This window comes from Aptenodytes patagonicus, chromosome 1, assembly GCF_965638725.1.
Source record: "Aptenodytes patagonicus chromosome 1, bAptPat1.pri.cur, whole genome shotgun sequence".
Taxonomy (NCBI): Eukaryota; Metazoa; Chordata; class Aves; order Sphenisciformes; family Spheniscidae; genus Aptenodytes; species Aptenodytes patagonicus.
In genome coordinates, this window is record NC_134949.1 from 85,006,738 (window position 1) to 85,021,490 (window position 14,753).

General features: G+C 40.5%; 1 long non-coding RNA gene across 1 annotated transcript; it reads left to right on the forward strand.

Annotated features, from left to right (window-relative positions):
* Window positions 1-1,755: 1,755 nt before the first annotated feature.
* Window positions 1,756-11,960, forward strand: LOC143155819 (uncharacterized). Its single transcript, XR_012994476.1, has 4 exons — window positions 1,756-1,822; window positions 7,603-7,683; window positions 10,637-10,780; window positions 11,620-11,960. It is a non-coding gene; the product is annotated as an uncharacterized LOC143155819 (long non-coding RNA).
* The last annotated feature ends 2,793 nt before the right edge of the window (window positions 11,961-14,753 follow it).

Consider the following 14,753-nt stretch of genomic DNA (forward strand, 5'->3'; position numbering starts at 1 on the left):
GTGCATATGTCCCGATGCCTCCAGAGGGGTTGTCCCTGAATGGTGTAGGCACGCCTAAGGTGCCAGCAGGCAGCTGGAGGCCTGGCCTAGGGGCAAGGGCTCGTTCTCTGGCACTGTTAATAAAGAGGTTGAAAACTTACTCTGTATTACCATGTCATTAAATAGGAATATGTGTTTAATTAACACATGTATTAAATGTATGTATATTTATTGAGGCACATGTACAACAGTTTCCTAAAGATCCTTCAAACAAAAAGTAGTTGCATTATGTCCCAGTGCTGTTGTTAACGCTGGCCCTGTACCATACATACGTCTCATCTAGGGACATTCGGTTTCTTCTTTTTGTCTCTGAAATGGCTATTTTTCTGCCTCCCCCCCCCCCCCCCTTCTTTTTTTCTTTTTCTGGGAAATCATCTCTGTGACTATCATTGTTTTTCCAGTTTGAACTTGACAGTTTTCAGCAAGTCCTCCAGTATATTTACTCCAAATCATTGGAGTAGAATAAAAAAATCCATACACTTTGCCTGCCTGGTTTGGCATGCTGCATAAAGAGCTTGGCCTTAGCAGATAAGACAGACAGCAACACACAATCTCACCTCAAACCTTTCCCTGGAAGAAGAGGGAATTATACAGAGCATTCTAGTTACCAGGATTGTGCCAGCCCATTCTCGAAAGAGTTTGATGATTTAAGCTGAAAAAGCCCAAATGGTGTTCATCTTACTTCCATGGCTGGTCCCAAGAGGGCAAAATATTGCACTTCTTGACTTACCACCAGGATAACTAAATTGACTTCTTCTTGAACAAACACCTCTACTAGAGGAAAAAAAAAGAAGCATGTTGTCTGCCTTTAATGAGAACATTTGATGACCAACAAGCAGAGCAGTCACAGGTCAGACTCAGCCCTGGTTTAATTCTGAGCTTAATAATGCCCTTGGGATGTGAGGATTAGCATGGGGTCTAGAGCTCGTTAAAGAGTAGAAATTCCTCTGGGAGAAGAATTCGAAGTTTTGGCATCATTCGAAGTTACCATAAACCCCCAAAATTTAGAAATTTCTATGTGGAGGAAAAATCTGAAGAAAAAAGAAAGTTGGCCTAATAGCAACATCTTGTTTCAAATCCAACTTTAAAAATTACTTTTATTCAGTATGAAATAAATAAAAAAGTAATTAAAAATACAGAAAAAAATTATCTCAAAAGTCTTGGAATGAGATATTTCAGCAATGTCAGATATTCTCTCCATTCCTCTCCTCATCATGGCTTTCTGGTTTCAACCCTAAACTAATGAAGTCTAGGAGGAAGTGATATGATAATCACAACCCAAAGCAATCTAATAATCACGATCTGAGTTTTCTGTTGAAATATGTTTTAGTGTGTGGTTGATTTGAGGAGGATATTTACATACTCGGCATGTTGCCAGCTCAGGTTCCAAATGAAAATTAGGTGCGGGTTGAAGGTCACAATTTATGAGAAAGTTCATAAAAGCACAGCTATACTGTCTTTAATAGAACATACACCAACAGAAGGGGCTAAGAATTAAGAACTGTTTATCGAAAGCTACAAGGTGAGAATTTACATCAGAAAAAAAAAAATAAAGTATCTAGTTTCCTTCCGTTTTACAGACATCTAAACATTTCTTTTGACCTAATGTGGTGTGATGGGTGGGGGGAGGCCAGAAAGGATGTAATACAGGGTACTACTTCTTCAGTGAGTCCATTTTGATTGCAGATCTGAAAGCATCTTTTCAAAATGGCAAGTGAGGTGGTTTATGCAGAGGTATCGCCCAAGGAAAGAGTGCATTTTACTTCACAAACTTCGGATACAGGTAAAAAAAAGGTCATCTTAATATTACTTACTTTTCCTTTGCTCAGTGACATGTTCTTAAAACTTTCGTTCTTTCTTAAATCGAAGCATCCATAAGAAGCTGAAGTCATGTTGAAAGCATTTTGATAACTATTATTGTCCACCTCTGTTTATTATCTATCTATTTGCGTGGCAAATTCATGTTTATTAATAGAAGGACTACTGAATTCTAGCAAAAATAAAGAATGACCTTTAAAATCCTATTCTGGATTTCAGTAGTATGGCTGAAATGTGCTGTTTCTGAAACACATTAATGATCAGGCATTAAAGATAGTAATACAGATTATTGGAAACACATTGGCAGTTACAGTGCACTGATGACACTGAATGGACTTCTCTCTCCTGCAGTACATTTACATTTTTTATTTTAATTTTATTCATTTTCTTAGATACCGGAAATATTTTTAAATCGCAAAATGATAGGTCTGTTTAACTTTTTTCTTTTCTTTTCTTTTCTTTTCTTTTCTTTTCTTTTCTTTTCTTTTCTTTTCTTTTCTTTTCTTTTCTTTTCTTTTCTTTTCTTATTTTCTTTTCTTTTCTTTTCCTTATTTTCTTTTTTCTTTTCTTTTCTTTTTTCTCTTTCTTTTTCTTTCTTTCTTTCTTTTCTTTCTCTCTCTTTCTCTCTTTCTTTCTTTCTTTTTCTTTCTCTTTCTTTCTTTCTTTCTTTCTTTCTTTCTTTCTTTCTTTTTCTTTCTTTCTTTCTTTCTTTCTTTCTTTTTCTGTCTTCTCTTTCTCTCTTTCTTTCTCTCTGTCTCATTTTCTCTTCTAAAAGTTCTATGTTGAGAAAAATACAAGTCAAGAATCAATAGTTATCTATAATTTTCAAAACTGTTAGTCCTACAATTTGTGTATGACCTATTGATGTCTTCAACTATAAAACTGCATTACTTTAAAAATTTATTTTGAAGAAATAAAGTGCAAAAGGTAGCCATTAATGGATATAAGTAGGAAATAATTCATGTTTTTAAAACAAAAGTATCAAGTTATATTTTTTTAGATTCTGATAAAAAATTAGATCTTTGCTAGTTATAAAACAATTAAGCATGGAAAATTTATTTAAAATTATAGTTTTCAGAGGTCACAGTATGAAAGAAAAATGTGTCCTGAATATGCTAGCGAAGCAACATTTATTCTATAAAAATAAGTTTTGTAGATTCACTCCTTGGAACACAGTACTAAAAGAATCTGTAAGGCTATGATGTCTTTGTCTTTCATGTGTTAACTCAGTTTGCCCCTTAGATTGAGTGATCGGTTCACCATAGAAGACCTGCATTGCCAGGACAATCTTTATTACCCCAGTGTAGAACTACCCCATAAGTACTTATTGGTCATACACACACATGCCCAGTACAACCATCTGTACAAAATGTTTCAAAATTTGAGAGCATAAAAATCTGCTCCACCTAATTTTTTTTTGTTTCCTCACCTGAGACTATCCTTTAGATTTCCAGTTATATTTTATAGTTTTAAGTGCTTTCACACAGCTTTTAATACACTTCAGTGAATTATGCTTAGAAATTGCTGCTCTAAGTTATCCTGAGAGCCCTCTAATCCAATAACATACTTCTGAAAGTTGTCAGTATGAGGTGCTTGCAAAGACAGTGCCTAAAACTTTTTGATGGCCAATTATGAGGCTAATCAAGTAACCAAATTTCAGGCAAAATGTTTTTTCTTGCACTTTAGAGTATGACGGCATGGTGTTTACCCTGTGATAATCTTTTTGAAAAATCTTTTCAATTGTAATACCAATATTCTCGTCACTTCTGTGATTCTTGCATCCCTTTTGGTGTCCTAATAAATGCTTTACTTTAATAACATCCTAAAACAATGACTTCTGCAGGCTGATTCTAATATCTTGCATGAAGAAATACTTTAAATCAGTCTTGAATTTGCCACCTATTAATATTGTCAGTGTGTCCTAGCGAGATATAGTGAAAAAAGACCTGTCTATATAATTAATTTTTTTGTGTGTGTTCTTATATATATAAATTTCCATTTTACATTATTACAATCTCTATCTTCGATTTCTACACATGCTCCATCGCTTTCATAGTTGAGAGCACTAGTGCAGGAAACTGTGGTCCTCATCTTCTGCCAAACACTGTTAACTGTTGTGACTCCTTGGCTGCTGTGCGAGAAGGATGCTGCGTTCAACACAACAGGGATTTGATAATGCTTGGTACTAAAAATGGTTTAGATTTGACATTTGTTGTAAGTCTAAGGCAGATCGCAGCAGCTTTGGCACCCTTAGGAGGTTGGCTTGTATTTGCCATGCTATGGTGGGTTCAGATCAGTTGAACTAGCTATGACCCACTTGCCTGAAAAAGCTCAAAGGAAGCAGTTGCTGTCTTACTCCATGTATATTTTACATTAGATAACTGATACAGCAAGACTTGGAAAAGGCCAAAGTCACTCCTGTGAGACAGGAATAATAGCCTAGGCCAGCAAAGAAAAGGGGTTTCATACCGCCCTGCTTCTGAGCATTGTTTGAGTTGCAGACTTCAAAGTTTGTGCTGTCTCATCTGATTACACAGCTCTAAGTTTGGTCTGCTTCCCCACGGCCACTATGCCTGTCCCCTGGGTAGTCCGCACCCCAATTCTCCTTTCCCTTTGGCCCCCCTCCTTGCCTGCACTGCTTCCTTGAGTTTTGCATGTGGTGGACAGAGCAAATAGTCCATGTTCCTGGACTTGTCCTACATTTTGCACTGCTGAAGTTTGCATTTGCTCGTCTTGCCCATGGCACTTCAGAGAAAAATGTTTGGTTTCTCTCTTAAGAAAAAAAAAAAACCATCTTATTTCATACACTATCAGCAAGCAAATTTAATGTAAGTAGCTCCTGGGAAATGAGGCAAAACATGCAAAGCAGGCAACCTACAAGGTGGTGTGTTGCAGTTGATGTAAAAATACAGCTTCTTCCTTCCTTCCTTCCGCTGCCACACCTACCAAAAGCTGCTGGGGTCAGTCAGGCATGTCCCGTCACTCGCCGCTTTCCCTCTCCCTCCTACTCTGACAGTTCATCTGTGGATTTAATATCGCAAGATGGAGGAGAAACTGTGTCATAGGGCAGTTCCCCACCTTATTACACCTGCAGTCATCTTCCTACTTAGGTCTCTTCCCCGTGAACTTTTCTGGTTGTACAATATTGCTGATTTGGGCCAATAGTCCTGTAGAGACCCTCTGGGCAGTGAGATGTCTTCTGGGCGTACCTTTAAGTATATGAATTTGAAAGCACTGCCTACGTGATGCAGCTCGACTACATCATAGAGGTCAGGTACCTAAACATCATCTTTGCCTTCCTTGAGCTTTACATCTAGCACTGGCCACTGAACTAAATAGCCAAAGGGTGCTGCTTTTACAGTGATAGTGAAACAGATCTCTTCTGTTATGCGGATGGCCAGTGTAAGCATCCATACAAAACAACAGACAAGTGTAGGCAAGACCTCCAAAGATAAGGAGAGCAATGCTTAGCTCTTGGTGTTAAAGCAAAGCAATCTCAGCAAACCACCTGCTTTCTTGGGAAAATGAATGGCTGCTGCTGAAAATGCTGTTGCCCATTCCTTTTCCAGCCCAGCTTGCATTATTGTTAGCGAATCCACCCAGGTGATCAAGCACGCCTGATAGTGCAACAGATGGGAATTCTCCCCGACTGAGGCTGGGAAGGCAGGGAACGTGCAGTTTGCCAGGCAATCCCACACCTTTGGGGAAACCCACCCTTACATTTTTTATGCTCTCCATTGGTTGTAAAAATCTTGTAACACACGCTGAAAACATTTTTTTAATGGTTGCAACCATGAGTGTCACAACCATGGTAGTGGTTACCAGGGCATATGAGGGTTTTCTACTGACTGACCACCAGATACGGAATGGGGACTTTTCCAGCAGCCCCCGGTATGTGTGCTGATCTCTGCCATGTCACATTTGAAAGCCTCATGTGAGACAGTGCTATAGAAAGTGCTGGAGTGCTTGCCCCAGGCTCTATGCATAGCAAGAGGCAATCCTTTTGCACTTGGAAGGCATGTCTCCCAGTAATAGAAAAGCCATGGTTTATTTTGCCTGAATGTGCTCTGTCTCAAGGCAGTTCTTTCAGTACAGCCATGTCTTAGTCTGGTATAATTTATGTAGGCCAATATCTCCAAGCAGTCTGGAGATGCTAGGTAGTTTTCGGAGGGAACGGGTGCATACTCTGAGGCACAAGCATCTGACAAAGACTTCTTCCTGATGTGTATAAAGGCAGTCAGATCAAGTGTAAGGATAGAGGAGCTTTTTTTGCAAAATAAATCCTAAAAATCAGAACAAAGATGGTCTGAGAAAATCTTTATCCTGATGAGCAGCTGACAAACGGGGAAAAAAGTCGGAGGAGCATGACAAGTAACACTTGGAAGAAACAGAGAAGAAAGCAGTGACTGGAGGAAGACCAGTTGTTCCCTGTGGTTTCTGGACCCCATTACAACAAACAGCATAAACGTTCGCAGTGAGAGAAAGACCTGCTCAGTTGCCTTGGTTTGTGAGATGGGGATTTCCAAGCCCAGGGGAATGGGTGTCTCAACTCAGCGGAGACGAAGGCTGCTGCAATTTGAGCAGCCGTGCCAGCTCTGCATCGAATACGGAAAGCTTCCCTTGCAAATGGTTCTTAGTCACGGAAAGCATCTGTCCAGGGCACTGATGTAAGGGAGGAGGGGGCCTCCTCTCTTAGCAAATGAGAATGGTCATAAATTAGCAAGGCAATAAAGATTCAGATGAGTCTAATTTTAAGTCTTCTCTCCCCAAGTTTCTGTCTTCTGTGATTAACTGGGGGGGGGGGGGGGGGGGGGGGGCGGCGGCACGCAGGGAAGCTGCTTTTGGACTATTCTGGCTGAGAATTAACTGCAGACAGGCTTTCCTTTCTCCTTTTTGTAGAGAAAGTTGAATTAAGGGTTTGTACTGAAAATCTGCGCTCTGTCTGCAGTGGTGCTTACCAACCTTTAATTAAAACCTCATTTAAATACTTGGAAGAATGAACTTGAGGAAGAAAAATCTGTGGACAAAATGAAAATAGTATGTTTATATTTTGCATAATGTTTTACATTTGGTGGTTTACTCTGAATTATTAAAAATTATGTTTAATTCATAAGTGATTGAAAAATAGCTTGTCTCTGCTTTATGCAGATGCAGTACAGCTTAGCTTTGTTCCAATAGGAACTGTGCTCCTCTTTGTGAAAGAAAAAACAGTAGAAAACAGGCATGCTTCATACCCATATACAAGATCTATATTCACCAGGAAGAAAGTTTATTGAGAAGTCAATAGAAAAAAAATAATTTAGCCAAAAAAGTTGCCATTGATTAACTTCTGCTTAAAGACGGACAGAATGTGTACATGTGTGTATAAGATATGGAATAATAAGAAAAAAATAGAATTAATAATAGAGTAGTTCAGTGTGTGATAACCTACAGTCACCGAGAGGTTTTTTTTTTTTTATTTTCTAGAATTGAATAACATGATAACTTTTTTCTTATTTCTTTGGAAAAACTGCACAGCATGATAATTATTTGCATGAACTCTTCTAGTAATTTCTTTTTGGCACATTCATTCAGTGACATGCAAGTCTTATCAGAAAAAAAAAATGAAAACAACCTCCCTTGCATGTTCTTGCTCTTCCCATTTTCTCAGAGAAGGTCTGGTGCTGCAGGGTGCTGGGTGCAATGAGAGTACCAAGGGCTGTCCTTGGGCAAGTTCTCTAATTGAAGCACTTTTTGACTCTACAGGTGATCCAACCACATACGCTGAGGTGAATGTGAAATGGAGATCTGACAGACCTGACAGCACACCCAAGACTACACATACAGGTACTGCAATACTGCAGGACACTTCACATTTTCTCATTATATTTTATCCTCTTTATGTTATGATAGTATGATTATACTATCGTAATTACGTATTTACATATAGTGGAAGAGTTGCTTAGGGCTAGGTGCCCAAAAGATGTTGATACGATCTAGGTAAATTAAAAGACCTTCAAAACCTTTCCCAGCTGCTGGTTTTCCCTGTGGGTGCCTGAAGGCTGCTGGTGACAGTATTTTCGAAGCTATCAGGTAGAGTCACAGGCCCCCAGGTTTGCATTAGGCCAAACTTTTTGTCCCTCAGCCTCAGCTAAGCCTGTGAGGATTCACAGCATCGTGCCTCTGGGGCTCAGTCTAGCAAGCCTTTGGCTTATGTCTGTGCTGTCAGCATGGATTGCACCTGGGAGCAAAGGGTGACCCCGGGAGCCATTGGTGCAGACGGATTTGTGTCCATGCTCCTCAGTGCAAGCACCTCTGGAGCAAACAGGCTGCTTCTGCATAGCATAGCCCCTGGCCGCTTACCTCCTTTGGGCCCCATGAGACTTGTTTGGTTGTGGCATTTTGGTTCATAAATTTAAAAGGCTGTGTTGCACCTTGCCAAAGTAGCTTTTTTTTTTATAGCACGGCACAGAAAACATTGCAATATGCTGCTGGGAACGTAATAAGGGCTCTCGTGTAGGCCATGGGAATGTCCGCTGGGGATGCTGCTGGAGATCAGTTCTGGGCAGAGGGAGTAAAATTTGGCACTGTCCGTGTCTGCACTGTTGCAAGGAAATGGTTCTCTGAAATAGGACCAGCTTTCTTCTGAGAAGGGACCAGTTAGTTCATCCCAGAAGGATCCCAGAAGCAAATGAACATGCACCGTGCAGGCAGTGGGGTCCACTGGAGGACCAGGACGTGGTAGCAGGACAAACTGCTACTCCGTGCCTCTAGTGAGTAGACTCATACAAAACACAGCAGCTCCCCACCCATTCAGCAGCCAGATAGCACACTTCTCCAGGGTATGGGACAGTATCACTTTCTATCTTTGCTGCAGGTGATTTTGATCCATTTTCCCCTGCTCCCCACTCCTGAGGGATGCTCAGAACATGTGGTTAAAATTTATTCTGCAGTGGAGACACTTGCAAACTCTTTTGTTCTTTTTAGCAACAATTTCCATGTATTGTTTTTCATTTCCAAATGAATTTAGGGTGAATGAACAGGTCAGCAATAGTATTTAAAGCACAGAAACTGAGTTAATTTTAGAAAGTGATAGCTAGGGAGCAAAAATTAAGTTTTGAACAGTTATCTGACAAGTTCAGATAACTTGTGTCTATCTTTTCTTAAGTGAAAATTTTAAGATACATTAAACTATTTTCTCAAACTGTAACCAGCCTTGAAAGTAAACTTTGTTTTGCAAAGTGAAATAATATATTGCATATGAGTTTTAACTCTCTTGTATGAGGTGAAAATGAAGAAGGAAAGAAAATACTGCATTTGTGCGATGCATAAAAACAAGATATTTATAGAAAAAATGTTAGCTACAGAAGATGCTAAGTGAGAACAAATGTTTCCATTGGTGGGTTAATTTGGCCCTACCGCAATGAAAAAGAAACTGAAAGCTTCAGATGGTCTTTCTGATTAAAAGTGGCCGGTCGGGCAGACAAGAGAGTGCACCAAGTGGAGATCTTGGTCCTGCTGTTACAAAGGCAAAACCAATTTACTGGCTTCATTTAAATGTCCTCTGATTTTACACCAGTGAAAAGTATTGTCAGTAATGCAGTTTTGATATATCGCCATCAGCCCATCTGTTTGTTGGCTGCCTTTTTATACCCCAGTCCTCACTTCCTCCTTTCCTTTCTCTGATTCTGCCTACACTGTCTGTATTTCCAAGTTTTCAGAATTTTGTTCTAGGAGTATCAAAATCCATATATGCTATACATATCGATAAATGCTATAGGTGAACTCTGTCCCTTCACATTCTTCACTGAAACCTCTTTAAAACCACAGAAGTCAGGTTCTTATTCTGGTTTAGATTGGGGTTTTTTTGGCATACAGATCAGCCTGGAAAGCGTTAAGGATTGGGGATCAAAAGAACACAGAGATCCTGGGCAGGATTACAGTTGGAGCAGAAAATGATGAAGGCAGGGATTTAACAACTAATTAAACATGTGTTTCTTTGTTGTGCTTAAAAAGGATGATAATCTGGAAAAAGAGTCTCTAGAATTTCAAGTTACCTATAAAACCTTTTTTTAAATCCTGTATGTGAACTTCAGGGTTTCCTTGTGGGTCTTCGATTGTATAACCTCAGAAAAATAACCCATGATAGCACGACCACTGCAAGCCATTCTCCAAGGGAAAGGCAGGGTATATTCCAGAGCGAGAAGCACTGGCAGCGCTGTGCAGGCATTGCAGGCAAACTGCATGGCAAAGTGTTGACACAGCAGTGTTGGCAAAGCTGTGCGCTGCCACAGAGGGTGAGAGGTCACATTTTTAGGCATCTTCTCAACAGCTATGATGATAAAACCTGGGACTGGCCAGGAAAAGGGTTCTTCTGACCCTGAAAATGTGATTTCACATATAAACATACATATATACAGGTTTATATACATACAAACCTATATAAATAAATAAAGGTTTTATTTTCAATTAATAACTAAAATGCTAGGACCCACAGCTTTCCAGTTTTCAAGCATTTGATTTTTTGGTTAAGAAAATAATTTCCAAAACAAGATTTAGCTTCTACAGGTACATTTAGCTGAAGAAAACCCAGAATGTTTTCAGCTGCATCTGCAGCACACTGAGGATATGCTCACAAATTTGCTGCTCACTTTCCACAGGTTCTAGATCTAGAGCACACACAGCAACACATTCCTGCTGAAGGCCTAGCTAAAATGATTTTGCATACTCCCATAACTCAGAACAAAAGTTGACTTGCTTCTGCCTGTGGTGAGACCCCTCTCCCTTGTCCCTTTGGCAGCGACCTGCTTGGAGAACTCACACTGGTGTTACGTTGCTGTCGCCCTGTACTTCACTGCAGCGATTCTGCTCATCACTGTCGTCGTCTTGGCAGTGAAATGTCACCACCTCTGAGGCAGACCCTGCCCTCCTGCTGACATACAGGGTAAGCCATTTTTAGCCGTGTTTGTATTTCCATACAATACGTCTGCGTTTCTCAGAGGAGGTACAAGGAAACATCCCAAACCAAATGCTAAGGTCACCGTCACAAATTCAGCCAGCCAGCAATTCACAATCACACTAGATAACATCTAGCTCCCTGCTGCTGATGCATACGGCACTTAATGGAGCACATCTGAATATCCAGCAGCTTCGGCAGAACCACCTGCAAGAGCAAGTATTGGGCTCTGCTGCTTTTACTGCAAGAAAATTCATCACTTAATCATAGGTTTCTCCCAGCTGTGGAGTGAAATAACCCCACAAGCCTGACATGACATGAAAAAAGCACATGGCTGGGTGCAGCTGGAGGTGATTCTCATAACCCCTATCCGGGCCAGGATGGACAGTGACCTGGTGAAGTGACAGGAGACGGGCAAGCTGTGTTGTTCGGTCTGGGATTTGAAGGAAACCAGGAGAACAGTTGTCTGATTCGGACTAGGAATAGCAGTGAACAGCCTTCCAGAGAAAACCTTCCCCTCCACACTTAGTGCTTCTTGTAGAGCTACAAAGTGTGTTTAATCACTCCTCCGGGTCGCTTTCCATGGAAGCCATCACTGGCCATGATGAAGACGCCATGTCCCATCCTGTGCCAGAACTAGTGCCCGTGTCACTGAGCAGCTCATTAGTCATATGTGCACTACCACACCTCCATCCCAAGGCACGGCACATCTTGCCACGGTCCTCATGGCATACGGGTGCTCTCTCTTTACTCATAGGACACTCACAGCAGGTTGAACATCAGTAAGATACTCTACTTCTATTAGCTTTTGTCTCTTTTATTCTCAGGTAACTCGGCGCAGGAAGGCTCTGCTTCTTCAACAAAACAAGACATAATGCTTGTTTACTTTTACATTATTTTCTCTGAAGAGACCTTTATGAAAGAAGACATGCCATCAGTCTGCTCACTCTTCAGTTATGTCTTCCAGGATCTCCATTAAACCGCTAACTTCTCCATATATGGACAAAACATATATTATTACTTTTATTTGGAATTTGCTTAATCCTGTAATATCAGCAACCATCCAATTATATCAGTGCATGTACCAAGGCATAGGCTCAAGCTGCTGCATCAGAAGTTGGATTTGGGTCTTGTTTAGACAACACCCGTGACCAGGTGGTCCGGTTTGAGACATCACTTTTAATTCACACCTGACTTGATTTTGCAACAATTTGCAATATAGATAAGCTTTGTGATTCCATATGTGCAAGTGCAAAAATCCATGGATAAAACAGGGAATGTGAAAGGTTGCACTGAACTTTTCTATGAAGCCCAGGTTTGGATGTGATTTTTCTTCTCCTGTCAGCCTTTAGTGGGATTCATAAGAAAGGGGTATTGAAGGTGCAAGAAACTATATTCATTTAGTAGAGAAGTCTCAGTCTCATCCCCACATTGGCTTGAATGAAATTATTCTGATCTACTTGTCCAGAGAAGAGTATCTCACTGAGATACAATATGTTGTTTCTGTCTTGGGGTAGTAATTAATTTTGTATTTGTTTTGGGTTTTTTTTCCCCAATTGCTGTAGCTTCAGTTAAATCAGAGTCCTCCACTGGAACTAAGCCACCTCAGGTTCAAATGCATTTGTTTGTAATTATTATTTTGCTGTCTGTTTTTATATTATTTCCAGTTCTCATCAGTTACATTATAACTCCTTTGGGGCAGGCTGATATCAATGATTTGCAGACCCTGAGTAGGAGGTGTCTGTATAGCAATTATTTCTAGAATTATTCCCTGTATCTAAGCTTACCTATACTTAAGCCATGTTGTTGCTGTTGATAATGTACCATGTTTTTATAGTATATGCACCAGAAATCAATAAAGAGATTCAGTAAAGCACTTGACATGCTGGTGTTTGTTCTTATGTTAGTCAGACTAGAAGAAAAACAACATTTAGTATTTGTATGACTGTAACACCTCTGAGCTGTTGTCATGAAGCAGGATGCTGCTCTGTTAAGTACAGTCTAAAGACAGAATCCCTGCCCCACAAAGCAGAGCATCACAGGAATAGTACAAGAAAATGGTCACATTTTTCTTGATATCATCCTTTTGTTTGCCAGGTGCTCTGAGATAAATCCAGGTCTTCAAATACCAGTGGAGAAAGAATTGTTTAAAAAACAGAGATAATAAAAGAAGAGGTGGCAGGTGACATTTTGACCCAAAATGGACCTGCATGTTGTTGTCATTCACCAACCTGATCTGATTCTAGCTGTAAGATTCTTAAGATAGTTGTCTTTCACATCAGACTCTCAGATAACCCCTACAACCAAATGAAATTGCCAGTCCAAATTAGTTAGCTCCAGCTTTCTTTAGAAACAAGAAAAATTCCAAAGTCTTTGAGAGCTACAGTGATGTGGTTTTGCATATGTAACTTGTTCAATAATAGCAGGCTACTGAAAAGGGACGCGCAGCAGCAGTCATTAATTCCTGGCATACAGGCCCTACCAAGTAGAAAGTCTTCATTTCAGAACAAGGAGCTGAACGCACATTTACCCAGATGCTGCGTATGCAAACACAGCAAAGGGAAAGGCATTTCAGGACCATTTAGAAATCATCACTGATTATAAGCCCAAGAGGGACTCACACAGATAACAAGGTCCCCAGTTGCTGCAGGCAGATCTCAGGGAATTTCAGTGGCAGGTCCTAGCATCTGAAAGGCAGCCATTTGCATTGTGTAGACAACTGGATAAGAAGCATGCATATACTGCCCAGTAACTCTGAAGGAGGGAAAGTACTCTGGTTAAAATTAGAAGTTGTTAACTAAAACCGAAGTGACTCTTTTCTTCTGGTTACTGAGAATTTGGCACACTGGCCTGTGGTTTTGGCAATGCACTATACCATTTAAGGCAAGTTTAACAACTTCAATCTGAGTTTCATGCTCCACGAGCAGAGAATATAATTGTGTTCACTGAATTTGGGGGAGTTTGTCCATGTTTATGATCTATTTAGCATCTCTGAAATGTTACTGGGAAGTATTTCCCAGCTGACGGCTCTTGGCAGACAGAAAGCTATGGATGATGGTTGGGCAGGTGTGCAGCAAGTTCTTGAAGATCCCTGCTGGGCTCTAGTTACTTCTTGGCCGGTGGAGCTGCACCAGCTGATCAGCTCTGTGCTTCATCAGCCGGGTTGCTCTCAGGGACAGCTTGCGATGGTTTCTCATCCTAACAATACTAAGGACATGGGCAAACAAAATTACTCTCTCCTTCCATCTGTTTCATGCTCACACACCCCTGCTCTCAAACATAAAGGCAAAATCCTTCTCAGACACAGCTTGAAAGGAAAATGGCCTATCTGTTACTGAATTGTTAAAACAAGGTTGCTTGGTCATTGGTTATATATATGACATTATACATATTATACAACATCTAAAAAATCATATGTGACTGTAAATCCGGCACTAGGGAGTTGTCTCTCCCCTTTGTTTCTGTCCCTTTCCTTTTCCCTGGAGCTTCCCCAATTCCTTGCATTGCATTCTCTCTCCCTCTGGCTTCAGGCACATCCCGGAGCTATGAGTGACACTCATTCCTGCTGTTCTGGCTTGGCCTTTTTTTTCCTGGCCTTTCAGCCATTCTCTCAGCCCTTGCTGATAAGCACCATCCCTTTTATTCTTGGACACAGTAATGCATGGGTAAAGACTGAAGGAGATAATTAAAAGAATGCAAACAAGCCATTAAAAGGATGGCCTCGATTAAATTGTACAGGCAAGAGAAAACATTTTAGGACCTTGATGAAGGCAGATATAAACATGTAAAAAGAAAAACTGAAATCCTAAACTAGGGGTAGCTTCAAACCGTTTTCTTTGGAAATTCAGCACACTCTTTTTAAAGGCTGAAGTGTGGGAATAGGAGGGACTCATCTGCGGAAGGAGGTACTATCGTTCATCTTTTCAACCCTGTACAACTTCTTCCCTAGATAGCTGAATTC